This window comes from Prionailurus viverrinus, chromosome A2, assembly GCF_022837055.1.
Source record: "Prionailurus viverrinus isolate Anna chromosome A2, UM_Priviv_1.0, whole genome shotgun sequence".
Lineage (NCBI taxonomy): Eukaryota > Metazoa > Chordata > Mammalia > Carnivora > Felidae > Prionailurus > Prionailurus viverrinus.
This window is the reverse complement of record NC_062562.1, coordinates 35,355,508-35,373,548: the sequence shown is the minus strand read 5'-3', so window position 1 is coordinate 35,373,548 and position 18,041 is coordinate 35,355,508. Positions and strand designations below refer to the sequence as shown.

Here is an 18,041-nt window from a genome sequence, read left to right as displayed (position 1 = left end):
ATTCTGGTTTAAGAACCCTCAGTTTTCCTTTGAAGGGAGCTGAGTTTATTAAGGAGGAATTATTTCAGAACACTGTAGGGGAAACACAGAGGGTTTTTAGATCCAAAAGGATTATCTAGTCTGATCATGAATATGAGATGAGGGATTTTCCCCCCCGACCCCAGAGCTCATGAGAGCTGAGGGCTCAGTCTTGGTAGTTTACTTTCCTTTTGGTGGGTGACAGTGCTAAATTGAGGGTGGTCTGGTAATGTTTGGGAACTTGGTTAGTGAATTTCAATGAGTAAGGATTCAGGCCTAGTGAATCTGAAAAGAAATTGGTCGTGGGTGTGCATTGACTTTTATGCCAAGCTGAAGCTTGGCCATTTCAATTCAGTTCAATTCTGTAGCCAGTGGGGCTTGGTAATGCTTCTCCTTGGAATTAGATGGACTTCTGTATTCTATTGCTGGCAGATGTGGACAACCATAGGTCGGTTGCACAGAAGTGGCCCTCACGTGGCTCAGAGCTGGCCAAATACAAGTGTCCTGCAGGCATGGAAGTCCCGAAGGAGAAGGAAGGGGCTGGGTCCAGTTTATCCTCCCAAACTCCCGAATGCAGTTAGTAAGATGCCTGGTTCTTCCTAACACTAGTGGGCTTGGAACAGTCATCTCCCTGCAAATGAGCCCCTCCTGATCTCCCTTTTTCTGTCTTGGCCTTGTATGTCTTGAGACTGAAGAGTTCGTGCTGATTCATCATGTCTTCTCATGTTTCTCGCTCATCATGTGCTAAGACCCCAAGTAGGGCCTCTCAAAGAGTGGTCTGTGGCTGCTTGCATCAGAATCAGAAGCTATTAGAACACATGTTCCTGGGCTCCCACTCAGATGTACTCAGTTAGTGTCTCTTGGTCTGAGCCTAGGAAGCTGGATTTTTAAGAAGGTCGTTCTGAGGTGTGCTCAACTTTGCTCAACCCAGTCCTAGAGGTTTGACCTTAATCTCGCCCTTGAAACTATCTCCATTTCTGCTGCCACCATCCAGGTTCCAGCCCCATTTATCTCTCCCCCAGGTTGTTTTCCCCCTCTAGTCTTGCCTACCTTTGATCTTCCATACCTACTAGACCATATCAGTAAATTTTGAAATTAGATAACCCAATTAGTAGCTTACGCCTAAGTGTTTAGTATAGCATGTTGCATTTATTTGAAGGTATAAGAGCCTTTGGTGACCAGATGGAATTTGAAAAGGAGGGCAAAGATGCTGGTTGCTCTATGGGGAAAGTGGGAAAGTGGCAATTTTGTGGCATCTTGGTAAATGGCAACCAGCAAGCCAAAGGCCCTTTAGAGAGACTGAAGTATGGGGAGGGTAGTGCAAATAGATGAACCTGTTGAGGAATGGCAAATAAGCTGTTCAATAGTGGATCCTTTGGGAGAGAAGATGGTGAGTGAGACAATGTGATTAAAAGTTGGGGTTTTGAGGCAGGACTGGTTATTATTTGAAGCTTGTAAGAGATGACTCCCAAAATGCAATGATTTCAAATGGCATTTTATTAGGTCGTGATTACAGATCAGGAATATGGCACACTTGGCGAGGGGGTGGTTCTCCACGTGGATTGGGTTGCTTAATGGCATTGAGATGACATCTGGGCTAGTGTGAGGGATTTAAGGTAGCTTCACTCAGGTTTATGCCACTTTGGCTGGCGTGGGAAGCCTGAACTCAGCTGTGTTTCTTTGCATGTAGTTTCAGGGTCTCTCCAAACGGTCTCTCTAGCAGCGTTATGGAACCTCTTACTACTGGCTCAGGGCTCAAGAGCACGCTTTCCAAAAGCTATGGAGTAGAAGTTGTCAGTCTTTGGAGGCCTGGGCCCAGAAATCGGCTCAGCATGATTTCTGAATATTCTAATATTTGCAGTGGTCACACAGCACATTCATATTCAAAGGGAGGGGACACCCACCCCATCTCTCCCTCGGCTGAGTGTCAAAGCATTTGTGGCTATCTTTAATAATGTCACACCGAGTTACCATCACATTTTAGATCAATCGATTGAGCAAAAAGAACCTAAGAAATCTGAGAAGAGGGAAATATGGATTTTTAAGTGAGACTGCTACTCGAATAGCTAAATAAAGATAAATAATGGAAAAACTATGTTGCATTATGTTCATCAGCTGGAGTTTTTATTGCTCCTTTTCCCTGGAAGGATAGCTTGTGCTAGAGGTAGGAAATTTATTTAAGGGAGAACTTTTAGAGGACTGTTTTTATTTTATTTTTCCCTAGGCGTTTTTTGGTTTTGTTTGTTTGTTTGTTTGTTTGTTTTAGTTGGCATTCTCCCTGACACACTGTTCCAGTGAATCCAGTTGGTTTTTGTTAGGTGAGCTTACGAAATAGAAAAAGACAGTGTGCCACATTCCACGTACTACGAACTGTGCATGTTCCCACCCTAAGGCAGTCATGCCTAAGAATGTGGTACGGGGGCTAGGACCTCTGTCTCGAGGTAGGGAGGGGTGTCATGCAGGCTTCACTGCCTCTGGAGGTAGTAATAGATAGTATTCCCTGAGCCGCTGGCCCTGGATGTGGGAGCTGTTAAAAGGGCATAGGGATCATCGAGGGGATGAGGAAGTAGGACAGAATAGGCTAGCCCCTATTTACCTTTAATCCACGTTCACGGATCCATTGCCACCAAGGTGAGTTGACCAACCATGGTCCATGGAGAGGCCGAATAGGAGGACAAAAAGACCATTACATTTTCTACCTTACTGACTGAAGACCTTACACGGGTCACAGTAAACTCCAGTTAAATTTCATGCCCACAGGACTAGAGACTACAAGTGGAGACCATGATTTTTATTTGCAGATAGAGGGCTAACAGCAGAGAGAGGATGCTATTAGCATTGTCTTCCGTGCCTTATATGCCTCAGGAGTTCCCTGCAGGGTAGAGCCTCGGAAAATGCTGGACAGGTTCATTTTGTGTGTGTTCCAGTTACAGATGGAGAAGGCCGATGCCCACAGGTGTTGCAAGGTGGCAGTTAATGGTGCAGGCACTGGAGCCAGACTGGCTGTGTTCAAATTTTGGTTCTGCCACTGAATGGCCGTGGAAACTAAGACTCGTTTGTCTCCCTTTCCTCAACGATAAAATGGGGCTGATAATAACATCTACCTTTTAGGGTAGATGTGAAGATAGAATACATTATTGCATAGGAAGTTGGCATAGTGCTATAAAAGGAATAGGTATTAGTAGCGGTAGTCTTTAGCTTTCCTAGAGAAATTCCTAGCATTAATTCTTGACACAAGGCGGGGACTTAAAAATACTTGGTGAGTGCCATTTGTGAGATGGAGCTGCACGTCAGGTTTTGCGTGGACAGTGCAGAGCCTTGTTGGGGTTCGCTCTCTTCCTCTCTGCTCCTTCCCCCCAATAAATAAAATAAGCATTTCTTTTTTTTTAATATTTATTTTTGAGAGAGAGCTTAAGTGGGGGAGGGGCAGAGAGAAAGGGAGACAGAGGATCCGAAGTGGGCTCGGCACTGACAGCAGAGAGCCCTGTGTGGGGTTCAAACCTGTGTTCCATGAGTTCATGACCTGACCTGAAGTCAGACACTTACTGAGCCACCCAGGTGCCCCTAAAATAAACGTTAAAAAAATACTTGGTGAGTGAATTATGAATATGTTTCGCTTAACCTGTGGAGGACAAGTTCAAGACAGGAACTGCATACAAAGGTGGCAAATGTTTCCAAAATATGTTATGTATCTGGGATATTAATGTGGATTTTATGACCAAGTGATTTCATACCTGATTGTGTCCAAATCTACCAAGGTGGAACTGGTAGCCTTTGAGAAGCTCTCACGCCCCTCTAGTAGATCAATTGAAGGTGACAGTGCATGAATTGTGGAGGGTGATAGTCACGCCTTGTGATTTAGCTCAGGGGCTGATAGCCTTGTGCTGTCAGGGAAGAGAGGCAAGAACAAAGTCTGACCGTTGTGGAACCACAGAGACTTAATGCAAATTAAAAGTTGTGTGCGTGCTTGTGTGTGTGTGTGTGTGTGTGTGTGTGTGTGTGTGTGTGTGTGTTATTCTTTAAGGTAACCTTCTATTTAGACTTGTGAAAAGGAAGCCTTTGAATGGTGTTAGATTTTTGCATGTAATACAGCGTTACTGTCTTGACAGCAAAGGTGCGGAATGTGAGACAGGGCAAGCCCAGGATTAGAAAGAAACTCCGCTTAGCTCAGTATTTTAGGAGATACTAGTAACTGAGGCAAGAATGGCAATGTTGGGGCGCTTGGGTGGCTCATTTGGTTAAGCGTCTGACTTCGGCTCAGGTCACGATCTCGTGGTTCGTGGGTGTGAGCCCCGTGTTGGGGTCTGTGCTGACAGCTCAGAGACTGGAGTCTGCTTCGGATTCTGGGTCTCCCATCTCCCTCTCTCTGCCCTCCCCCCTCTCCCCTGACTCCTACTGTGTCTCTCTCTCAAAAAATAAACAAACATAAAGAATGGCAATTGTTGGTCAGTCTAGCCATGGTTGGTGAAGGGTTTGGCAGGTATGGTGTCTCCCAGAGGGAAACCATGAAAGCCTCCTCATGCAGGAAGGGTGTTTGCTAATAACCTGTGGAACCATGGGGAAGGGCCAGGACTCGGTTTTCCCTTCTCCATGACCACACTGGGTATGTGACAAGGTCATCAGCTGACTTCTTTAGCTCCTGTCTTTGGGTATTAAAGGAAACAGAATTAAAGAATTTTATTTTTAAAAGCCATGTGTTTCATATCTCTGGAGCATTTCTTGGAGAGATTACTTACCTAGGCTTACAAATGGTCTTTCTGCAACCTGTAAGTGGTGAGAATAAGTTAAGTCCCGGGGGGTTTCCTGATACAGTCCACATTTGCCACAGGGTCCTTTTGTCTTACAATCTCTATCTTTTCTTGAGAGTTTAGCCTATGGGAGCAAAGCGTCTCTTTGGAGAAAAGATCTTGTCCTTTCACAGCTTCTATCAGAAATGAAAGGAGGTTGGGGCGCCTGGGTGGCGCAGTCAGTTGAGCGTCCGACTTCGGCCAGGTCACGATCTCGCGGTCCGTGAGTTCGAGCCCCGCGTCAGGCTCTGGGCTGATGGCTCGGAGCCTGGAGCCTGTTTCCGATTCTGTGTCTCCCTCTCTCTCTGCCCCTCCCCCGTTCATGCTCTGTCTCTCTCTGTCCCAAAAATAAATAAACGTTGAAAAAAAAATTAAAAAAAAAAAAGAAATGAAAGGAGGTAAACTACAGAGTCTAATAAAGTTATTTCTTCCTCTAGCTTTCTGCCTATAGAATATTAAATTTGTGGGCACAGCTTGGTTTTCATGGTGGACCCATCATGGTTCTCTTCCATTTTCCTCACATCCCAGCACCTCTGTGGCTGTCGCTGATGGTCTCTATGATCATCAGTTTACAGAGTTGGTGTCCTCAGATTCCCCCCCCCCCTTAACTGTAAATCCAAAGACCAAATACTCTTTTGCAACAGACTTCGGTAGTGAGGATTGGCTGATCTCAAACTTAATGCTTCTAATGGATTAATGTGAGGTTGGAAGGCAGAGTGGCAGGCCATATGTCAGGGAAAGAAGGCATTAAAATGATTTTTTAAGAGGCAGGGGAACATTTTTCAATATGAAAAGGTTGTGAATTGCATCGGAGTGTTAATGAAGCTTGAGTTGGTGCGGAGTTTTCTGGGACCTGTTTAAAATATTTGCATTTACATCATGTAGTAAAATTTTCACTTCTCTCTTGACCATTAATATTTGTGGCCTGAAGCCATTTTTATTAATGACTTCTGTTTGTTTTGGACATTGTTTCCTATGTTTCCTTATGGTGTTTGCATTATTCACCACGGTGATCATGGTTGTTTTTTTTTTTTCTTTCTCAAAGCCTGTGTTTTATTTATTTGTATTTTTAAATTCCAGGGAGATTAATATACAATGTTATATTGGTTTCAGGTGTACAATAGTGATTCAACAATTCTGTACCTTTCTCAGTGCTCATCAAGAGAAGTGAAACCATTGTTGCACTGTATGCTAACTAACTTGGATGTAAATTTAAAAAATTAGAAAGAAAGCAGTGAAGTTTTGATCCCCATTATCTATTTCCTCAGGCCCCATCCATCTCCCCTTTGACAACCACCAGTTTGTTCTCTGTGTTTCAGAGTCTGGTTTTTGTCTCTTTTTTTCCTTTGTTTTTTTTTTTTTTTTTTGTTTATTTTGAGGGACAGCTAGAGCACAAGCAGGGGAGGGGCAGAGAGACATGGAGAGAGAGAATCCCAAACAGGCTCTGCAGTGTCAGCACAGAGCCTGACACAGGGCTCAAACCCATGAATCATGAGATCATGACTGGAGCAGAAAGCGAGAGTCGGAAGCTTAACTGACTGAGTTATCCAGGCACTCCCATTTATTTTGTTTCTTAAATTCCACATTTGAGTAAAATCATGTGGTGTTTGCCTTTCTCTGACTTATTTCACTTAGCATTATGCCCTCTATGTGCCCTTGTTTACCGCAGCAAGATTTACAAAAGCCAAGATATGGGAGCAGCCCAGGTGCCCACTGATAGATGAGTGGATAAAGAAGATGTGGTATTTATATACAGTGGAGTATTAGCCATAACAAAGAATGCGATCTTGCCATTTGCAACAGCATGGAGGGACCCATGTGATAATTTAACTTTGGCGGGCTATGCTGTATCTGCGAGAGGAATATTCATTTCTCTGTTTCATTCAGAATTCTGCTTACATGTAAGCTTCCTTGGCCACCCTCTATGAAAAGTCCTCTTCTGCTGTCACTCTTTATCTCATTATTTGTCTTCATAGAACTTAATTGCTCTCTACATTTTACTGTATTTGTTTACTACATGTGTCCTGCTAGAGTATGGTCTCTCAGTGGGCAGGGGCTCTTACCTGTTTTTATTCACTGCCATAGTCCTATCACCTAGAGAAGGGATCCGTAAACTGTAACTCAGTGGCCCAATCTGGCCCAGAGCTAGTTCTGGTATTGCATGAGAACCAAGAATGATTTTTACATTTTAAAGGGTTAAAAGGGGGGGGGTGTTAAAACTTGAAGAAATAATAGGGGGCCCACAAAGCCTTAAAAAACAGTGCCTGGGGGCGCCTGGGTGGCGCAGTCGGTTAAGCGTCCGACTTCAGCCGGGTCATGATCTCGCGGTCCGTGAGTTCGAGCCCTGCGTCAGGCTCTGGGCTGATGGCTCAGAGCCTGGAGCCTGTTTCCGATTCTGTGTCTCCCTCTCTCTCTGCCCCTCCCCTGTTCATGCTCTGTCTCTCTCTGTCCCCAAAATAAATAAACGTTGAAAAAAAAATTTTTTTTAAACATTAAAAAAACAAACAAACAACAACAACAACAACAACAACAACAAAACAGTGCCTGGCTGTGGAACAGGCTCTCGACAAATATTTGGGCAATGAATGAATGTTACATGGATCACTCAGTGTTGGACTCTCCATCTACCTACAGTGATGCCTTATAAACCTCTGGTGTTCAGTAAAGTTCCTTGATTAAGGTCATGAAGATATAAAAATGGATTCTTGTCACTGAAAACAGTAATTCTGGTAAAGTATTTTTTGTAGCTCAGAGTTATAGCACTTAACCCATGTACAGCCGTGGAGTCATCACTTTGTGATAAACTACTAACAAATCTCCCGGTGACATTTTCAGTATTACAAGAAAAATGTTAATAACACTCGACACAAATGATGCTTTTGATTTGTGCCCCAATTCTATAGGATATAAAAGCATACTTTTCAATGTTTCCAAAGTGATGTTCCAGGATCCCTTGTGTCTGAATATCCTCAGGGGGTGATAGTTTAAAAATTGTGAATTGTTTGACCCCATCTCAGGCTCATTGAATCAGAATCACTAGAGTGAGGCCTCAGGAGTTTATATTTTCACCAAGCTATATGTGTGATTCTGATGTTCACTAAGGTATAAAATCATTGGTCTTAATTCATCTTTTGGCTGGAGAAGTAGGAAGGAGAAAGTTGGAATGTACCCATTCATTGTAGAGCAAGAATGCACGTATCATCATGGGCTCACTCCCCAGCTGGGTTTCCCAACCTTCCGTGTCAAATGAATCACACTTGGAGATCTTGCTAAAATGTGGATGGACTCAGGCCTCAGATTCTACTCTTCAAACCCGCTAGTGGGAGATGCTCTTGGTACCTGTTCTTGGATCATTTAGTGTAACTCTGGGATTGCACCAGGAGTTGGCATTTTTTTTTTCTCCAAAGAGTCAGAGAGTGAATGTATTAGGCCTTGTGAGTCATACAGCCTCTGTCACAACTACTCAGATCTGGTGTTGTCATGTGAAAGCAGCCACAAATTATGCATAAATGAATGGGTCTGTCTGTGTCCTAATAAAACCTTGTTTACAAAAACATGTGGCCAGTTGGATTTGGCCTCAGGGTCATAAAATTTTCCAGCTCTGGGTTGGAGAATCATACCGATTATGACCACTGTTCTTTAGGAATTTTGAACACCTTCCATATGCCAGGTAATTTGCTAGGTGCTTTCTTTCATCCTTTGCATCCTGATATAATACACAAAACTAAAGAGCTGGAAAGTTAATTAAGGAGCTTTCTCAAGGAAGCACAGCAAGCAGTCAACATGGTGAAATCTTGAACCCTGACCTCTGGATTCCAATTTGAGTGTTTTTTTTCTTCCATACAAAGTGAGTTCCATACTAGCAATGACTTTTGCTTTGGAAATAACTTTTCTTTTTGAAGGACTAGTAGAAAGTAAACTCCATCAGGGCAGGAATTTTTTTGTTTTGTTCTCTCTTCCCTGCCTAGAAGGGTACCTGGAACATAGTAGGTGCTCAAGAGACATTTATTGAATGAATGACTAGTTTCTGATTTGCCACTCCTAATGTTGGTGTTTTTATTTTTTTAAGTTTATTTTGAGTGAGAGAGAGAAAGAGAGAGCAGGTGGGAGGGGCAGAGAGAGAGGGAGAGAGAGAATCTTCAACAGGCTCCCCACTCTCAGTGCAGAGCCCTATGTGGGGCTTGAACTCAGGAACTATGAGATCATGACCTCAGCCAAAATCAAGAGTCAGACGCTTAACCTCCTGAGCCACCCAGGTGCCCCTATAGAAACTGATTTTAAAGGTAAAGTAATTCAGTCGATGAATTGCTGTGTAAGTGTCAGTCCTAGAATCCAGATTTTTGTACATAGAGGCTCCTTGGTTCTCAAGCTTCTTGATACTCAGGCTGTTTCATATGTAGCAGTTGATTTAAATTTGATAAGTACCATTTGCAGGGACCTAAATTGTTCCCTGCGGCTTAAATAGATATGAACCCCTTTTAATTTTGAGCCTTCAATTTCTTAGTATTGGGAATAAAGTTGTGTTTTGACAAAACATCCTGGTGGATGGAGGAATCAGGATTATTTCTGGGGCAAGAGATTTGAGACAAAACCCCCATCCTCTTGTGATGGGGGTGTTCCTACAAAACATAGTGGTCCATTCTCATGCCAACAATCAGAAGAGGTAAGAGGCTTTGATGGAGGGTCGTACACCCATTTCTTCTTTCTTCTCTGTAGTTTCTCATTTTAGAGCACTTAATAAGGTTTTAAGAATAAAACGTCCAGATCTTGCTGGAATGGGTTTTTTTTTTTGGTAACTATATTGCATATTATTGGAAAATACACCATGATTTGCACAGGGTTCTTCTGACTCAAAGGGAAGGGCAATTTTGTAGGCGTGCTTGAAGAATCCCAAGTGATTTTAAAGAGGGGTATGCAAAGATGAATAAAATGGCCGCCCTGAAGTGGAATGTACTAAAGTAAAGATGGTATGGAATGGCTGAGAGTCTGGCTTTTGTTCCTGAGGAGGGAAGTGGAAAGGCGCAGCTGTGGAAGCGACCGGGAGACTGACTTGAGGAGACATACAGATTTTTTTTATCGTTTCTAAGCAATTCCTGCCCCCAGTGACCTAATTATGTCACCTGCAAGCCAACTTTGTACCTTTGCAAGACAGCCACGCGACATCGGAGCTTTGTAGTGAGATTTCCCACAAAAATACTCTCTCTGTGCTGCGCTTGAGTGGCTAACTTCACGAGTTTACCTTAGTTGGAGAAATTGCAACTTTGCAGTTTGGGGGCTTATTTTTTCAAGATAGTTATTATTATCAAGTCTTCTAGAAGCCGCAGGCAAGGAAGAAAGACCTTTGTTTGTATCCTGTGCCTTCACCTCGCTCATTTATTCCTTTAACAAATACCTGGGTATTATTAACTGGGTATCAGCCTGAGTTCTCATTTCAGGGAAACGAAGTCTTTTTTTTTTTTTTTTTTTTTTTTAATTTTTTTTTTTTCAACGTTTATTTATTTTTGGGACAGAGAGAGACAGAGCATGAACGGGGGAGGGGCAGAGAGAGAGGGAGACACAGAATCGGAAACAGGCTCCAGGCTCCGAGCCATCAGCCCAGAGCCCGACGCGGGGCTCGAACTCACGGACCGCGAGATCGTGACCTGGCTGAAGTCGGACGCTTAACCGACTGCGCCACCCAGGCGCCCCGGAAACGAAGTCTTTGTCTTCAACGAACTTTTAATGCTAATGAGTGGAGATACACGATAAACAGAAAAAACAAATATCAGATGGTGATGCGTTCTAAGGAGAAAAATAATGGAGTCAAGGGACTGGAGGAACAGGGTGGGTGTGGGCGATGTAGCTGTTCAGAAAGGGTCATCGGGACAGGCTTTCCTGGGAGGTGCCATTTAGACAAAGACCTGAGGATAACGGGGAGCAGGTGTTCTGGGCGGAGGGCAGAGCAAGTGCCAAGGCTGTGAGGGAAGTAGGTGGTCAGATCAGGGAGTTAAGTGGAGTGAGTACTGCAGGGAGTGGGGCTGTAGACCATATTGGGCTTTGTGGGCCCCTGGGAAGACTTTGGTTTCTACCCTGAATGAGCTGCAAGAGCTTGGTGGGTTTTGAGCAGGGGGAGACATTGCCTGACTTGCAGTTTAGAAGAATCACTCTGTTGGGGTGTTGAAACTTAGGAAGGAGTGAACAGAAGCATGGAGGCCACTTAGGAGGCTGTTGAAATAATTTCTGGCAAGAAACAGCAGTGGCTTGGATGAGGGTGGTAGCAGGAGAGGTGGCGAGAATGGAGTAGACTCTGAAAATGTTGTGGAATGGAGCCAACACGACTTGGCTGACAGATGGAATGTGGATTGAGAGAGAATGAGAGGGATCAAGGATGATGCCAATATTTTTGGCTTGATCAGCCAGAAGGAAGGGGGTACTATTTCTGAGATGAGGAAGTGTATGGGAGGAACAGGTGTGTGTGTGGAGTGGAAGTGGATGTGGGATATATTGAGTTGAAATGCTTATTAGCTACTCACATGAAGTTGTCAAGAAGGCACTTGGATATAAGGTAGTGAACCTCAGGTAGGAAGATTTAGGTGATGATGCTAGTAATAGGTATTAGTGTTATGTGCCTATTAATTGAGGTAGAGAACGTTCTTTACCACGTGTCTGAATTCAGAACCAAGTGATAAAAATCAAACAGGTGGAGAATTAAAATTTCAACGTTACTGCCAATAACGGCAAGATTAGAGAATGTAGCCTTGGGTTTATGGCAAAGGGGACTTGCCCATACTTTAGTCTTAAATCAGATGGCTTCTTTACCATGCATGGTTGGCGTAGGTTCCTTACTGCACAGAGCCAAGCAGATCAGAATGTTAGTGTCCTCCGTTCAGGTAAGCAGATTATAAAAGGGCTCGTACCACAGATGGACCTTGGAATGGCCACTTCCTTCTGCCTACACTTGCCAATCCACCAATTATGTAAGTCTTTGTTTCTCCTCTCTATAGAGGGGTTCTTCCAACTTGGAGAGAGAAGCCAGGGTGAGTGTTACCCTGGCTATTGAGGTATATGAAATGGGGAATGAATGTCTCTGCTAGCCATGTAACTGAGTGTTCGAAACTTTACAATAATTGTTTCAGGTAATGGTCACATTTTTATCATTCTTACATACATGAGGCAGCTCAGACTTGAGGCTGCTACTTTACCTTAGATCTCCCAGCTCACCGTGGGAATACCTTGGTATGCATCTGACACTAGACTTTTATTCCTCTGTTTTGTAAAGACAGGAACTTTGAAAGCGGTTAGATTTTATATATTTTTTTAACTGTATACCTGAAAATGTTTGATTTTTGTCATTGTTGATGACGTTTTAGGAGTGGATCTCAGTTAAGGGAAACTTTCATTCAAAGTTTATAAAAGAATTAAGAAAAATAGTTCCTCCAAATTAAATATTTACACACAATTTAAATAAAAAAAGTTTGTGGAGTGTTCATTCTTAACAGACTTATTTTTAGGAAAAGTTCTTGATTTCACTTCTATTTCTACTAGTTCTATTTCTTCTAGTTCTATTTCACGACTAACCTGAATGCTTTCGATACTCACGATAATCTTTACACTGATGTTTTTGTTTGTTTGTTGGTTTGGTTTTTTTACTGGGGCTTCCTAGACAGACATGCTAATATAACCTTGGGTGCTATATTTCATATGAAGTTATGTTGCAGTTATGGAAAATCCTAGGCTCTGTGTCTGTGTATTACATATGCTGAATCTGTTATTATTCCAAAGTCTTTGGAGCAACAGGTAACTTCCTTTAAAATGGAAATCTGAAATAGTACACGACCTCTTATTTTATCTTACATCTGGTTGTCCTCATAACGTTACCGGGTAAGAAAGGTTGGAGTAGACAAGTATCGATGTTCAGAAGGAATGTGTTTTCATTATTCTTGAGCGTCCTCAGACCATTGATGATACTGTACAGATCTTCCTTGATTTATGATCAGGTTACGTCCTGATAAACCCATGATAAGTTGAAAATAATAGCATAAACCAAACAGGTACTTAATAGACATAGCCTTTGAATATCATAGCTTAGCCTTGGGTCCCTTAAATGTGCTCAGAGAACTTAAGTTAACCTACGGTTGAGCCAAATCAAGTAACACAAAGCCTATTTTGGAATCAAGTGTTGAGTATCCCATGTGATTTATTGAGTACTGTTCTGAAAGTGAAAAACCAAATGACTCTGTGGGTACAGAATGGTTGGAAATGTGTTGGTGGTGACCCTCGGGAATGCGTGGCCGACTGGAGCGGTGGCTGCCACTTCCCAGCAGCACCAGAGAGCATTCTCTCATATATTGCTAGCCTGGGAAAAGATCCAGATTCGATAATTCCGTATGGTTTCTCCTGAATGTGTACGGCTGCTGCATCATCTCCAAGTCACAAACTCGTTAAGTCCAACCATCGTGAGTCGGGGACCATCTGCACTATGTCTGTCTCCTCTTCCCCTTCCTTTCCAGGTAGTGCTTCTTTACTGCGACTGTACCCTCAAATGCAGATAAACACTGTGGTGGGTGGTTTTGCATCATTTTGTTTATCTGCATAACACGCCTCTGAATTAACCTTCTTCTTATCCTTTTTTTTATGGACAAGAAAACTTGGCATGGTCAAGGAATTGTGGTTACGCAGATAGTGGCAGAACTGGCTCCTCAAAAAGTAGGCTTTCTGGTTCCAGGTCCAGTGTCCTGTTACTATCTTATTACCTCTTCTCTTTAGCTCAAATAAACTTCCCTCAACTCTGCCATGATTCCTGGCCTCTGCGCTCTGTTTCTGTCCAGCAGCACTCTCTCACCCTTCAGAACCCTCTTTTCTTGCAGAGCTCCCTGCCTGTTCTGAAGGTCCTTCTGATTTGATTTCTTACTAAAAACCTCTTTGTGATGTTGACCACCAGCCTGGGTTACTGGCCGTGTCCCTCCCCGTCCAACAGGTTTGCACTGTTGATTTCTGCTTACTCCCTCTCACATCCATTAGGTTGTCAACTGTTTGAGAGCAGGGATGGACACTTCACTGTGTTGCCCATAGAATGCAAAAGAAAGCCTTGCACAGAAGGGCAGAAATGGTCATTGAATGGGCCTGAGATATCCTGAACGGGACTCACAGGTCGCGAAAGGCTTTCCCTTCAAAGGTTGTGTTTTCATTCTTACAAGTTACGAGAGTTACGAGTTACGGCGGGGATAAAGAAGGTGCTAAGTGAGCCTCTCCTTTTTGCTTTCCCCTCCTCTGAAGTATGTCATTTAAGGTAAGGTTAATACTGGATAAATAAAAATAAAATTCTAAACTGATCGGGGTCATCGCAGTGACAGCACTAGGCTCTCAAAAGCCCTGAAGGAAAGCATTAAAACTCTTTGTTCAAGAGTAAGTGAGAGTGGGTCTAGAAAAGATAGGGCAGCAAGTCTGGAGGAAAAAGGACAGGGAAATACCAAACAGGTAAAGCAGCTCATTCATGGTAGGTGTCCCAAGGGAGCTCTCGTTAAGAGTCTGGTGGCTAAGAGGAGCAAATCCTGGTTGTGCCCCTTGCTGGCCATGTGACCTTGAACTCCGAACTTAAAACCTCAAAATTCTCCTCTATTACACTGAAGATGATATTTTCAAACTCATTGGATTGTTTTGTCATGCTAAACATAATGAAGAAATATGGTTAGAATGGTAGGCAGAGTAAGGTTTCCCAAAGAGATCCATATCTGAATCCCTGGAACCTGTGAATGGGTTATTTTACATGACACAAGGGACACTGCAGGTGTGATTAAAAGTTAAGTGTTTTGAGGTATTGGAGATGGTCCTGGATGAATCAGGTAGGCCCCATGTAATCACAAGGGTCCTTTTGAGTAAAAGGGAGTGGGGGTGTAGGGGTGTCAGAGTGAGAAAGAGATGCGATGTTAGAGGTAGAGTGATGTGGTTGCTAGTTGTGGAGATGAATGAGCCAGGAACCAAGCAATGTGGGCATCTCGTAGAATCTGAAAAGGCAAAGAAATAGCTTCTCCCTGGAGCCTCCAGAAGGAATGTGGCCCTGTCAATGCAGATTATAATGCAATTACACCCGTTTTGGACTTCCAACATGCAGAACGATAAAAATAATGTTGGTATTGTTTTAAGCCACTGAATTTGAAGTAATTTGTTACAACAGTAATAGGAAAGAGATACAGTTAAGTATTAAAAAATGATCTTTGTTGTCGTCACTTTTTTTGGGAATAACTTAGAGTAGCCACTTAGTCTCTCCAGGCCTTAGCTTCCTCACTGGTCCTGGGCACTGTCCCTGAACCACACCACCAGCGTTCATCCTCCGAGTCATGAACTCTTTTTGTCAGAAAAGAGTTACGTATGGATTATGTTTGTTTTTTTAAACAGTTTTTTAGACGTTTACTTTTGGGAGAGAGAGAAAGAAGATAGAGACAGTGTGAGCGGTGGGGGTGGGGGCAGAGAGAGAGAGGGAGACACAGAATCTGAAGCAGGCTCTAAGCACAGAGCCTGACTCGGGGCTCGAACTCAGGGGCTTGAACTCACAGCTCATGACCTGAGCCGAAGCCAGATGCTCAACCCACCGAGCCACCCAGGGACCCCTGGATTGTGGTTTTAGTTGACGAAATTAAAATCATTACTACAACAAAGGAAACCCATTATGTTTTTTTTTTTTTTTTTTTTAACACATACCACTTACCATCTTCACCATTTTTTTAAAATCCTGATTTTATTTTTTTTAAAGGAAGCTCTAGGCCCAGTGTGGGGCTTGAACTCATGACTCCTAGATCGAGAGTCGCATGCTGTACCGACTGAGCCAGCCAGGTGCCCCCAGGAAATTTATTATGGTTTTAATTCATAAAATAAAGTTCAATACTACAACTAAGAAAACCCATTATACTGAAATACAGTTATCAGATATCCAAACAACTGAGAGTTAAGCTGATATTTGAACTTTAGTAACACACTTAAAAAGATCATGTAGCAGGCCTAATAACTACTGTAATTTTACAGCAGAAGTGAACAGAAAGGACTTTTTAGCACGTCTGACACAACTGAAATGTGAGACGAAAATATCCACGATTGCTTTGGGTGACAAAATCTCAGGTAAAGCTGATAGTATTGGATTTCATTGACTATATTCATCATTGAAGGAACTGCTGGATTCACTGGGAGGTCAGGGGAATAAAGATATAACTTGTTTTCCCCATTTAACTTCACTTTCCCTGTATCCCCTCCCCCACAAGTTTTGACTGTGGGCCCCTTGATGCCTGAGGACCTCAGGTATGCATCCCTGGCAGGGGCATTACGAAAAGACAACAGGTAGTATGGTGAAACCCCAGGATATCTCTATCTCTCTCTCTCTCTCTCTCTCTCTCTCTCTCTCTCTCTCTCTCTCTCTCTTTTTAAGTTTATTAGAGTGAGTGGGAGAGGGGGAGAGAGAATATCCCAAGCAGGTTCTACCCTGACAGCACAGAGCCCAATGTGGGCTTGAACTCATGAACTGTGAGATCTCGACCTGTGCCGAAATCAAGAGTTGGATGCTTAACCACCTGAGCCACCCAGGAGCCCTGAAACCCCAGGGTTCTCATACTTAAAAGCCAGTGAATATCTTCTATATATTCTCTGGGGTGGAAGAGGTGGTAAGTCCGTGAGGACTAGGAAATGAGTACGTTCCTTCTTTTAGAAAAGGTGAATGCAATTCTGGTAAATCCGTGTGAGTTGATGTAGGCCTCATGGTTTTGAAACATTATTGGAACAAAACTAATGTACCAGGAGAGAAGAGCTAGCAAATAAACAGTTTTACAGTAGGGTTAAAGAGGTGAATATGATATTAATTCCATATTAGCAAAGTTTTGAACACTGCAAAAGGAATGAAACGTGTCGCAAGAATTTCAGTGAAGTCTCTTAGAGGTATTTTGGATAACTAGCAGTGGCTAGCAGTATTGTCTTGACTGAGAATGAATAAGAAGGTCCAGTAAATGGTGCTGATGGTTGTCCCTGAGAGGTATACGCAGATGAGCTTCAGTTGAAATTCATAAGAGAGTCGCTTATTTGATAGCATATTAAATAGCTCCTTGGGTGAGAATTTTAGGCTTACATCTGGCACATTGCTTTGCACGTAGTAGGCATGCAGATGTTAGTGACATTGACCCGATTCAGTATTTTACATCCTACTCATCCTCGGGATTACATTTTTTTTTTTTCTTCAAAAGTCAGTATTTGTTTTCACTGGATAATTGAGAAAGACAGCTATGCCAGCCACAAGTAAACAAGTAGCTTTTCAAAGCTTTCCACACCTGCCACAGAAATAGAGTGAGCATAATACATTTTTATTTTGTTAACATGAGGCTCAGTAGGATTGCAAAAATTAATACCAGTAGAGGTTTTCTACAGGCGGTTTTCCTTGCAGATTTACTGGAGGAGCACTCGCAAATATCTCTGTAAGTGATGGATTTGACAGCCATGTGTGTCTTTAAATAGAAGACAGAGCGCTGTTAGGTACTTATCATGGTTTAAGCATGTCAATATTTTCTCATTTTTCTTTTGGATAAGAAGTTGGATATGGGCAAAACACCTGAAAGAAGCATAGTTATTGCGAATGGGCCCTCATGGCCTTACTCTTTGTGGCAAGACTTAAAATTGAGGGGGGCAGTGGGGTTTATTGTTGGAGTGATATGTAAGAACTCGTGTAATTCGTAATGCGTGTCTCTTTGAGGACTTGTTTTCTCCTGGAGAAAAAAGAACCAGAAAAACAAAGTTAACTTCATGGCTCGTAAATCTACAGTCATCATATCTTATTGTTGCCTTGATGCTGTGTTTATTTCCTCCGTATTACCTCTAATAGCTCTGAGTTTGTTCCTAAATTAAGAGCTTGGTATATATTTTGGAGGTGGTTCAAAAGCTATGGATGTTTGGCCACGTTTTTCAGCATCATTGAATGTATGGATGACATTATTATAGAACTAAAAATAATTTGTAAGTGGTGACTGTTAAAACAACAGCACAATAGTAAGATAATTGGCAGAATCGGTTTCCACGGTACTAACGAAGTCACTGGGCGTCCGCATACCAGCTATATGGGCACCTTCCTGTGGCATAGCATGACCAGTTTGTAGTTTCCATGGCTCACCCACTTTGAAATGAAGTTTTTCACATTTTGTTTAATTGTGGAGGATTTCATTTTTCCTAACTTTTTGCATGTAGTAAGATTGTAGTTTTTCTATCTCCCTATTATAAATTTGTATATTT

General features: G+C 42.7%; 1 protein-coding gene across 5 annotated transcripts in view; it reads left to right on the top strand.

The window, feature by feature from the left end:
- Positions 1-18,041, top strand: part of TAFA4 (TAFA chemokine like family member 4) — a 176,697-nt gene that overhangs the window by 76,210 nt on the left and 82,446 nt on the right. The gene's annotated exons all lie outside the window — the stretch shown is intronic.